Source organism: Dipodomys spectabilis, unplaced genomic scaffold (assembly GCF_019054845.1).
Source record: "Dipodomys spectabilis isolate Male_0828 unplaced genomic scaffold, ASM1905484v1 ptg000187l, whole genome shotgun sequence".
Lineage (NCBI taxonomy): Eukaryota > Metazoa > Chordata > Mammalia > Rodentia > Heteromyidae > Dipodomys > Dipodomys spectabilis.
The window spans coordinates 2,178,690-2,191,635 of record NW_024870864.1 but is presented as its reverse complement, the minus strand read 5'-3'; positions in this window follow the sequence as shown (position 1 = coordinate 2,191,635).

Here is a 12,946-nt window from a genome sequence, read left to right as displayed (position 1 = left end):
TTTTCTTGAAAGTCCTGGAGCTTGAACTCAGGGCCTGGGCACTGGCCCTGAGCTTTTTTTGCTCAAGGCTAGCACTCTGCCACTTGAGCCACAGCACCACTTCTGGCTTTTTCTGTTTATGTGGTACTGAGGAATCAAACCCAGGACCTCATGCATGCCAGGCAAGCACGCTACCACTAAGCCACATTTCCATCCCCCATAAAAAGAATTTTTATTTAGCTACAATTTAACTGAGATACACTAAAACCAATAACATAATCAGTCTTTTTTTCTTTTTGAACTGCTACATCACTACATAAGACAATCCCTGTTTATGTGGTCTCCTGTTGCTGACATGTCATGTGGCCCATGACTTGAGTATAAGGATGTTTTGTTTATATTCAACATTCTAAGTGGCTAGGATTACTGGTGTGAACCACTGGTATCTGGCTTCTATTAGTCAATCCTACATTAAAAAATATATACATATTTCTTTGTGCTGCTTTATTTTCCTTATTACTACATCAAGAAATTCCATCAGTAGGGCAAATAGCTATTATTATTTTGCATTTCATGAGGCCAATTAGAGTACTGAGTGGCTAGAAAGCATGCAGTAAACACTTGGGAGAGAAGAGGTAATGATGCGAAAGAAGGTTCTGTGCAAGTGAGAAACATTTTTGGTAACGTTTTAGATGAACCCAATGGTCTAACAATCAGGGTGCAGTGATTTCTAAGCAATGGAGAAAAACATATCCATGCTGAGAAAAAAAAAGAAATCTAAACTTACCTGAGATCCAGGGATCAGCAACACATAAGTCATGCCATTTTCTTTTGGGTTTCCAGTAACAGGAAATTCTGATTCTTCAAAAAGTGAACCTAGAAGTAGAGACCAGTGCTATGACAATCATTCTGGATGTGCAGAAAACCAGTAGAAACTTCCATGTACCATCTATTTCATCTAAGAGGGAAGTGACTGACAACCTCACATCCCTGACTCAAGAGAGTGAGACCTTTGCTGACTTAGGCCTCTCTTGTCCTCTGCTGCCCTTAACCTTCAGCAGAAGACATCTCCTATGGTAATCTGGGCACACAGGCTAAGCACATATCTCTAGCTCTCATCTGTTGGGTATTCAGAACAACCAAATATCTATGTGTCCACCCATGTCTCAATGAACGATTCATTTTGGTTGTATTCCAGGCTCAAAGGATGAATGGAGAGTACATTCATTCTGAGCACTGGCCTCCATATAAAGTATTTACTGTCGCAGAAGAGCAATGGGTCTTATATGAAAACAGACCCTCAAAGTCTCAACTCACCAACAAATAAAAAACAGGAGTCTAAACAAATCCTCATGACATCCCAAATCCTTGCTTTTCCCATCTGCTAAATCACTTAAATGCTCCTTCCTGCTATCTTACGGGGTTCCTGTGAGGCTGCATGGAACTCGCGTTACCAAAAGCCAAATGGCCAGATCTGTTGTTTTGGGGGGAGCAAATCCATCCTTGCACAGAACACCAGGGCAATCAATGGATTTAGCAGCGGATGCTCAAAACCCCGTGAGCTGCCCCGTCCTGCGCCTGCTCAGCCAGAGGGCAGCCTTCCTCCTGGTCCCCCGAGGTGGCTCCTCCGTCCTGTCCGCGCGGCTCGGAGCAGCACCTCCGCCCGCAGGCTTCACGCCGGCTCCCGCCCTCCGCCCCCCGCCGGGGGTGTCGTGGGGGCTCGGGTCTGGGCCAGGTGCGACGCTCCGGTTCAGCCAGAAGCCGAGGACGCGTGGGACCCTCGCTGCAGCGCAGCCTCCCGCCTCGCTCCTTCCGGACACTTAGATTCTGAAGGACGGGCGTCCAGCTTTCCTCTACCCAACGCCTCACGCATCACACCGAGGGAGCCCGGCCAGGCGACCATGGCATAGGAGAACCCGGGAGCTCACACTCGCCAGCTAGCTGCGAGATGAACTACAAGTTCCAGAATCCTCCGCGGGGTGCGGTTCGTGTCCCGGATGCCGCTTCCCAGAAGACGCCGCGGCGCAGCTTGCTCCACGGCGCCCCGCAGAGGTGACTTAGGAATGGAGGTGGGTGGGCAGTCCCGTGGTGTTCTCTTCCTCGATGCCAGCGTTGATTTCTAGGTGCTGTAAACGCTGCCATACGTGAGGCATTCACTCCCCTTGATGTAGCCTGTGACGGTGGCATCTCTCCCGCCAGCGGCTTCCCGCCCTGCGCTCCCTGGGGAAGGTGCGGTGGCTCCCCCCTTACGTCTTTGTCTCCACCGTGCCTCCACGTTTTGGGCTGAAGATGACCCCACGTTCGTTGGACGCCCGTGAGTCTGACATAAATTATTGGAACAATGAAAGAGATTTACTTGGAAAGCTACCGAACTATTAAGAAGATGGAGAGGCGGGCGCCTGCGGCTCATGCCTGCAATCCTAGCTTCACATCCTAGCTACTCTCTGGCTCTGTGGTTCAAGTGGTAGAGCGCCCTCCTTGAGCTGAAGAGCCGAGAGACAGCGCCCAGGCCCAGAGTTCAGGCCCCACGACCACCACCACCAACGACAACGAAGTTGTAGGCAGACTTGCCAACAAAGACCTAACTAGAGGCTGTAGGTTCAGGACTTACATGTAGTTGCTGACGGTGGGGGGGGGGGGGGGCGGGGGGGGGGGGAGTGTCAGATACTGGGCACCAAAATAGTTACAAAATTTTGGTAGTCGTCTGCTTAAAATGAACTAAAGTCAAGTGGAGTTAACAGGGGTTTTGCTTAAGTCCTCCCACAGTAACAGACCCTTTGTAGCTGTGAGACATGATTACAGGTGTCAGTGGATATGGACCCGTAAATCCTTGTTCTCACCAAAGAAAGAATTCAGGGATGGACACACAGGGGAGTCTTCAAGAGAGCAGGTTTGTGTAAGCTAAAAGCTATAATGTATTAAAGCAGATATTATTACAATAGTCCACCCCCAAAGGAAGCTGAGGGGAGGCAACTTGACCAAGCAGTCAAGTGCCTTGGTCCCCTTAGTCCCTCCCTCCCCCCCCCCCCCCCCCCCCCCCCGTTTTGGGGGCTTGAACTCTGAGCCTGGACACTGTCCCTGAGCTTTTGTGCTCAAAGCTAGTACTTTACCACTTGAGCCCAGGTCTACTTCTGGCTTTTTTGGTGGTTAATTGGAAATAATAGTCTCATGGACTGTCCTGCCTGGGCTGGCTTCAAACCACAATCTTCGGATCTTAGCCTCCTGAGTAGCTGGAATTACAGGCTTGAGCTACCAGTGCCTGGCAGTCTTGGCACTTTTATAGATAGAAATATTACTAAAGTCAGCCTAGAAGAGGACTAACTTTGGAGACTCCTAACAAACCAGGTTACAGCCACTCATGCCAGGAAAGAAATGAAAAAGATAAATTTATTTTCAGTGTAGCTATAGTGTTAAGACAGATCTAAAAGCAGTCTTTAGTATCAGTGGTAGTGTTAGGGGAAAGAACAAAGTCAAGAATTAAAGGATGTGGCCTTAGTTTATTGACATTAACAAGTGTTTTAAAAGGTTTTTAAGGAATAGTCTTAAATCTGAATTTGTGTGAATAATCCTTTTAACACTGCTTTTTTGTAGTTGTCTAAGTGTGTAAAATTGTTAAGCTATTTCTTTGTAAAATAGGACAATGGAATGCATAGAGGTTTTTTTTTTCCTGTAAAGTATTTTTTTAATAAACAAAGTCTGATTTGTCCTCTAAAAAAAAAAAAAAAAAAAAAAAAAGAATTAAAGGAGTCTGCCTAGCTGTTGATCCTGGACAGCTGGTGAAAGATTAAATGAAAGATTATTAGACTTTGCCAGAGAACCACGCAGAAATCCAGGCACAGAGAACAAAGAAAGGTTTATTGCCAGGAAAGGGGGCTGGCAAGACTCCTCACAAGGGAGAAGTGAGAAGAAGCACTGGCTATTGTCTGAGGTGACCTATATAACCTAGGAGGTTTAGGAAGGGGTAAAAGGGGCTAGGAGGCAGAGACCTTGGTTTGGACGTGTGGGCAGGGGCATCATCATGGTAGACTAGGATTTAAAGCTGCTATCCAAATAGTAGATAAGGGGTCCTGCAGCTCTCCAGACCTGAAGATCACTCTAAAGAGCTCTTGATGCCTTATATGGTGGTAGCTGCCCCCAGAAAAGTGCCATCCCAAGGTAAAGGGGACTGTAGGTCGATTATTTACTGTCTTTACTACATGGGCCTAGTGTTGCCTAGGAAGGGAGCATGCTAAGCTGTGGAGAAGGGAAGGTGTGGACTAAGCTATGGGAAGGGAGCTCATTTTGCTAACAGCTGGTAATGAGTCTGGTCACACGAAGTGTTTTGGGCACCAAGGAGCTAGTTCTTGCTGCTAGGGAGGTGAGAGGGAATGGTGTTTGGCTTCCATTTCTTTCACAGGATGTTAATCTTCCAGACCTGTGATCCTGGGATTCAAGATAAGGTGAGGGGAAGAATAACTCAAAAAAGACAGGTCGGTGAAAAATAGAATGCAGAATAGATTCAGTTGGGTTAATAATTAGATTATTCTACAGAAGTTGCTGAACCCAAAAAGTTTGTTGAAGCAGAGCTTAGGCTTTAACGCAAACTTCTATCTTGCCCCCTATTATTTGGGGTTTCTCTTACACAGAGCCAACTCCTAACTGATCTTATAAATATTGATATAATAAAGTCTGGGGGAGAAGGGACCTGGTAAGGAGACACAGCATTGCTAACTCACACAGCAGCTAGAGAGTCTCCTCACCCGTCTACGAGCAGGAGGTAAGGTATGGGAATTTCCTTCCAAAGATGTTATATCCAAAGAGTACACTCAGCTGACCCAATAGGAACAACTGCAAATAGCTCCCTGTTACTTACTATCCCTGCCACAGACATTTTCTTTCTTTTGTTATTATACCAATGGTCTGTCTGTTATACTAGTGGTCAGTCCACCTGTCAACAACGGACAGGCAAACTTGACTTGCTCCTGGAAACAGGTTTTAGTTGTCCCTCAACACATACCACTCTATATACATGTATAAATTGGTACATAAGTTGAAATTCCATGAATTAAAACCAATGGATCCCCAGTGAATCCCTGTTGTCTCTTGCAGATGGATTGTCTTTTAATTTTTCTAAATTTAGTGAGGATCTCTTATTCCACTGTCTGTGGAAAAGCATCCTTGTCATTATCAAGCAGCTGTAGTGATATAAAGTTCATTTACTTAGATGTGAAAACTGATGTTAAGAGAAATGGATAATGAATTTGTCAGTACTGAGTAGGACAAAAATCAAACATGTAAAGAAAAATATAGTGGCAAACAGGTTAAAGATGGGGGGGACACAGTATAACCCCTGTTTTCACTGTATTTGATGTAGGTATCATTTGTGGCGGGGAAGGGAAAAACAAATTGTTTAAATAGGGATACAGGTTGACCCATTGCAACAATGAGATGTACAAGACACTAGGTCAAAAAACGAACTTTACAATTTAGGCGAGGTGTGGGGGGGAGTACAGATGAGGAGGTAAGAGGGAAGGGATGGTAGGGGAAAAACAGAGAAGCCAACAATGCTGGATAGGAAATGTACTCATTGCCTTGCTCATGTAACTGTAACCCCTCTGTACAGTATTTTCACAATAAAAAACTTATTTTTTAAAAATGCAGGGATGGTTTAACCTACGTAAGTCAATAAATGTAATCCAACACATCAACAGAGCCAAGGTCAAGAACCACATGATTATCGCCACAGATGCAGAAAAGGCCTTTGATAAAATTCAACATTCATTCATGCTAAAAGCTCTGGAGAAAATAGGAATAGAAGGAACATTTCTTAAAACAATAAAAGGCATTTATGACAGATCAATAGCCAATATTATACTTAATGGGGAAAACCTACAACCAATTCTCCTAAAATCAGGAACAAGGCAAGGATGCCCAATGTCTCCACTCCTCTTCAATACAGTCCTGGAACCCTAAGCCAGGGCAATAAGGCAAGAAAAAGACATTAAAGGGATCCACATAGGGAAAGAAGTTATCCCCTTTTGCAGACAACATGATACTATACCTTCACGATCCCAAAAACTCCATCCCCAAACTCTTAGAAATCATAAATCACTTCGGCAAAGTAGCAGGATACAAAATAAACCCACAAAATCAGTTGCCTTCCTGTACACTGACAATGTACAAGAAGAGAGGGAAATAAAGGGAGCAACCCCATTCACAATAACCTCCCCAAAAATAAAATATTTAGGAATTAACCTAACCAAAGATGTAAAAGAACTATTTAATGAAAACTATAAAAAGTTAAAGAAAGAAATTGCAGAAGACACTAGGAAATGGAAAGACCTCTCATGCTCTTGGATAGGCAGACTTAATATAGTGAAGATGGTAATGCTTCCAAAATTAATATACAAATTCAATGCAATTCCTATTAAAATCCCAATGACATACATCACTGAAATAGAGAAAACAGTCCAAAAATTCATATGGAACAACAAAAGACCTAGAATAGCCAACACAATTCTAGGGAATAAAGACAACATGGGAGGGATATCCATGCCGAACTTCAAACTCTACTATAGAGCTATAATAACAAAGACAGCATGGTACTGGCACAAAAACAGACCCGAAGACCAATGGTACAGAATAGAAGATCCAGAAATAAATCCACAGGCCTACAGCCAGCTGATATTTGACAAAGGAGCCAAAGACATACAATGGAAGAAACAGCCTCTTCAACCACTGGTGCTGGGAAAACTGGGTGGCCACATGCAGAAAACTAAAAGTGGACCCTAGCCTATCACCATGCACCAACATCAACTCAAAATGGATTAAAGACCTTAACATTAAACCTGAATCTCTGAAACTACTGCAGGACAGAGTAGGAGAGACACTTGAACTAATAGGCACAGGAAGGAACTTCTGAACAGAGTCCCAGGGTCACAACAAGTTGGAGAGAGACTTGACAAATGGGACTACCTTAAAATAAAAAGCTTCTGTACAGCTAAATCTATTGCAACCAAGCTAGAAAGACAACGAACTAATTGGGAAAAAATATACCAGCAATATATCAGACAAGGGGTTAACATCTAGTATATACAGGGAACTCAAGAAACTAATCCCTCCCAAACCTAACAAACCAATTACTAAATTGGCAAGGGAACTAAAGAGGGACTTCTCAGATGAAGAAATAAAAATGGCAAAGAAACACATGAGGAAATGTTCATCATCCCTGGTGGTGAAGGAAATGCAAATAAAGACAACCCTGAGATACCACCTTACTCCAGTCAGAATGTCCCACATCCTCAAGTCAGCCAACGACAAATATTGGAGGAGATGTGGAGAAAGAGGAACCCTATTACACTGCTGGTGGGAATGTACACTTATACAACCACTTTGGAAAGCAGTCTGGAGGGTCCTTAGAAAGCTAAAGATTGACCTCCCTTATGACCCAGTCATACCACTTCTAGGCATCTACACTGAACAACAGGAACCAATATACAAGGACACATGCACCTCCATGTTTATTGCAGCACTGCTCACAAATAGCTAGGATATGGAAACAACCCAGATGCCCTACCACAGATGAATGGATCCAAAAATTGTGGTACCTATACACAATGGAATACTATGCAGCCACTAGAAATGACAAAATAATGGCATTTGCAGGGAAATAGATGGAGCTAGAAGAAATCATGTTGAGCGAGGTAAGCCAAGAGCAAAGAGACAAACAGCACATGGTCTCCCTGATAAGTGGATGTTAAATCCAAAATGTTAGGTGATATGACAAAATTAACAGGACTTAAGAAACAAAGAACTTACACTCATCTGGTCGAACCACTATTAAATATCCCCATGCTGCTGATCACATGTATGGTGTATATGTGTACACCATTATATGTTATAGACTGTGATAGACAATTTGCTCCAGGAAAGTTAGAATGAGCTTGTGACTTGAAATGAGCATCATTATTCCACAATACTGGGAAATTTGGGAAAGTAGGTAATCACTTAATCATAATAAGTTGTAGAGCTCATCCCATTAATAAAACCAAATGTAGGTTAAGAAACATAAAGCTTCATCTCACCAAGAGCAGAACAAGACGGTATTGGAATTTCCCACATTCAGGGAGAGCAGAGCAGGCCACCAATGACGAGGAAAGCAAGCTTGCCAATCAGCAAATACTGTTGTTGTTGTTGTTTTCTAATCATGGCCAATATTGGGAAACGACTGCCTCTCCAGGCAGACCCTCAATAACCAGGCACACAGAAAGGTCACTGTGAGCCAGGATACTGGGTTCTAGTCCTGAGTTAGCAGCTCCTGCTGGCTCCACACTGGGCTGCTAAGACTCCACGCATGTCATAAAATGAGAAGGCTGTGCTGCCCAGTGGTTCTTGAACTTTCAAAGACTATCCAAAGCAAAGACTAAGAATTTATCAAAATGAAATAGAATTTCATAACATCATTCGAGAAATGAACTTTTAGCTTGTAGATTGAGGTAGCAATGATGATTTGGAAGACCCCTCAAGAGGTTTTGTTGTTGTTGTTGACCTTGTTGTCAATGCACTGTATCAAATTCTTTCTTTTTATTTATTTTTATTGTTCCCTTTGGTTTATCCCCAGTAGTCACTGTTTTTGATTCTGGTACTCTGCATCATATATATATATATATATATATATATATATATATATATATATATGTTTATTTGATTTGGGGAAGGAAAAGGAAGGGGAATAACAAAATGGTGAAACAAGGATAAAGGGTGAACCAAGGCAACAGTGATACTCACAAGACAATAAGTTGGAAATGAACTTTACAACTTGGGATGGGGGAGAAGTGGGAGGGAGAGGATAGTAGGAGAACACCAAAGAAGAAGGTAACAGTGCTTGATAAGAAATGTACTCATTACTTACTCATGTAACTGTAACTCCTCTATACAGCATATTTACAATAAAACTTTAAAAATGTAAATAAAAGAAGAAAAAAGCAAAAAAAGATTGGGGGAGACATGAGATTTAACTGAAGGGAGAGATGCTAAAGTTTCAGTAAGAGAAGAAGTCAGACTTAAGACAGCAAGTTGAGCTTGGTGGGAAACCACAGGGACTATATCAAACACATGTTGGTGGCAAGTCACAGACCCTCAGCCATTTTGCTCCAGCCACTTCCTGCCAGAGCCCAGGAACCACCTCAGCCTGCACCACCTATGCAGGATGGTTACCTGCATGGGAGTGTCAGGCTCTCCCCCTTGACAGCCATAGGCCAAACAGGTACATACCCCAGGATTTTGGCTCCCTGTACCATTTTTTTTTTTGCCACACAATAGGTTGTAGAACCTATTTTCCATAAGAAACTAGGCTGGATGGTATAATTTGAAGCTGAGGGAGCTGATTAGATAAATTCCTTCTCTTCCCTGAGATCATCAGATGTTCTACAGTATGGTTATTCCACACACACTATTGGGAGACCTCTGATAGAACCACACAGATGGGCCTGCTACATGATCTTTCTCTTCAGCTTAGGAAGTAGAGGCCAATGGGTAATGGGTCAACTTGCTTTTCTTACATTTCTCCTTGCTTTATTTCATTTTTCTCCTTTTAGCTGCTCTGGATTTGTACCTCATAAACAGGCAGCTCTTAATCCTTGCCTTAGCCTCTATTTCCTATGGAATTTGGACTACCAGCTTTGCTACTCCCCTTGCATTCATAAAACAGCTCTCCAATGCAAGTGACCTCATAGTAAGCAGAATACATTTCTTGCTAAAAAGAAAGAAAACTGCCCGCACTCTATACATTAACAAAGATTTTCTCCAGTATGAATCTCTGAGGTTGAGTAAAAGATGAATAAACTTGGAAGGTTTTACCACGCTCACTAAGCTGAAAAAGCATATTTCCACTATGAGTTCACTGAGGCTCAGTAAGGGTTAAGCCATTGCTCCTGGAAAGGTTTTCCACATTCACTGCATTCAAGTGTGAGACTCAGGCTTTCCTTAAAACCATTCCTGTTACTGAAGGCTATCCCTGTATGGAAGGAAGGCAGGAACAACTAGAAAATCTGAAACAGATCTATTTGAAGAGGTTAATTTATTCATTCCCTGATAAATATCTGGAACAGCCCCAAGGAGCAACTAGTGGTCTGGGTTGAGGGAAAGTATTGGCCTAGGAGAGCAGAACGTGAAGAAGGTTCTGTACCTTACAGACAATACCATGCTGTCACTTTCTATTTTTTCATGATAAATTTCCAGCTCTTAATTTTGTTTCTTTGTGATGAAACTAAAAGTCCAACTAGAAGAGTATTAAAAATTTGATATAAAGCATTAATATTTGTAAATGTCAATGTCCATTTTTTAAAACCTTTAAAAAATAAATTATGATGCCTTCAGCTTTAAACAGTTTAAAGTAGTGGCATTTTTAAAGCCTTTATTTTTTCTATATTTTTATATTTAGTGTTATTTGTTGTTTTGTGTTGGGAAATACTAGGGTTGGAACTCAGGGCCTCATACTTGCTGGGCTGGTGTTCTCCCAACTGAGCCATGTCTCCAATCATACTTTTTGCTGGTTGTTTTATAGATGGAATCTAGCAAACTTCTCTGCATACACTGGCCTCGAACTGCTATACTTCAGATTCTAGCCTCCTGAGTAGCTAGGAATGTAGGTATCAGCCATTAGCTCCTCTCTATGTATTAATTAATGCATTAGGATGCCTACATGGCATGAGGCCCTGGCTTTGACATCTAGCACAAGCCCTGCAGCACCACACACACACACGTACACACACAAAACTAAAACACCAAGAATTCACCACCTAATATCCAAAGTGAACATTAACATTGAGACTGAATCCCCTCCTTCTTCCACTTGTTATTTTGGTTAATCTAAGGCAGTCTAAGAAAGTCTATCATTGTCTCATGGATTCCTCTCATTTTAAAAATTGTCTAAATTGATATCTTAATTAGTCAAGAGGCAGAAATGTCTGTGAGACTCTTATTTCCAATTAACCACCCAAAAGCTAGACGTGGAGCTGTGGCTCAAGTGGTAGGGAGCTAGTCTTGAGCAAAAGAGTTCAGGGGCAGTGGCCAGGCCTTGAATTCAAGCCCCAGGACTGATACATACCTACACACAAAATTGTCAGCCAGCACTAGTGGCTCACACCTGCATTCCTAGCTACCCAGGAGGCTGATACCTGGGGATTGAAGTTTGAATTCAGCTGTGGCAGGAAAGTCCTTGAGATTCTTAGCTCCAATTAACCAGCAAAAATTTGGAAGTGGTGCTGTCACTCAAGGGATAGAGCACTAGCTTTGAGCAAAAAAAGCTCAGGGATTGTGACCAGGCCCTGATTTCAAGGCTGAAGACCAACACACACACACACACACACACACACACACACACACACACACACTGTTGCCTCTGTTAAAAAAATATTGTTAAAGATGATGTACAAAGGGGTTAATAAGTCAATTATAATGAGTACACTTTTTGACAGTGTTACCCCTTCCCTCACTCTCCATTTTCCCTCCCATCCTTACCCACAAGTTGTATAGTTCATTTTCACCAATGTATCTAGTACCATTGCCACTCTTGTTCACCCTTTTTCCCTCAAGTTCTGTGCCCTCACTACCCTCCCAAAGACAGATAAATCAACAAACCAGACAGAAAGAAAACAGAAATAACACCAAAGAAACAAAGCTCATTTTGCCAGGTGCCGGTGGCTCATGCCTGCAATCCTAGCTACTTAGGAGGCTGAGATCTGAAGATCACAGTTCAAAGCCAGCCCAGGCAAGAAAAGTCCATGAGACTCTTATCTCCAATAACCACTAGAAAACTCAAAGTGGTGCTGTGGCTCAAGTGGTAGAGTGCTCGCTTTGAGCTGAAGAGCACAGGGACAGCGCCCAAGCCCAGCGTTCAAGTCCCAAGACTGACAAAACAACAACAAAACACCCACCTCATTTCCATTTCTTGGAGTTCATTTCAACAAATACTATTTTCTATGCTCAGAGGCACATGGGCATTGCACCTTCATGTTCCTCCCCTAAGAGTATCCTTTGATCTCACTTGAGTGACTAGAGTCTTGTATAATTTATCATGTCCTTGGGTATTTCAAAGCCACCCCAAGCAGGAAAGTCCATGAGATTATCTCCAATAAACAACTCAAGTGGTAGAGTACTAGCTTTGAGCAAAAGCTCAGGGACAGTGCCCAGGCCCAGAGTTCAAGCCCCAGGACTGGCAAAAAATTAAAAACTAAAAAAAAAAAAAGCTTTACATAAAATTTAAATAGAACAAAAGAAAATTATGAAATTTATATCCCCAGTTGGTTTCAATTATGACTATACTCAAGTCCATTCAAATTCTGAATTTGTTTTGATCTCATCTTGCTGATAATCATAGAATATCGTAAGAGAAATACTTGACCCTCTGTTGCTCCTGCTGAGGCTTGAACTCAGGACCTGGACACTGTATCTGAGCTAGTTTTGCTCAAGGTTAGCACTCTACCACTTTTGCCACAGCTCCAGTTCTAGCTTTTTTGGTAGTTTAGTGGAGATAAGCATCTCACAGACTGCCCTTCTAGGGCTGGCTTCAAACCATAATCCTTCAAATTTGTTTTTGTTTTTTGATCGGTTACAGCACCACTTGCGGTTCCTGACTGGGCTGGCTTTGAACCTCGATCCTCAGCTCTCAGCTTCCTGAGTAGCTAGGATTACAAACATGAGCCACTGGTGGCCAGCTGATCCCTCTATTTTTAACAAAGCAATAAATTAAAGGTTATAAACATCAGAGATAGTCAAGAGCCAAGTTTGTCAAGTCTTTTATTTTCTACTTGATATTATTAAACAATATATTATCTACACCCATAGATTCTACGACATTTTTTTTCTCCAAGCTGCTACAAAAGTCCACACATGAAAAGTATTCCCTGCCATTCATGTGCTCTAAGGCAGACTTAAGATTTATAGGCTTGCTGGGTGCTAGTAGCTCACACTATAATCCTAGCTACTC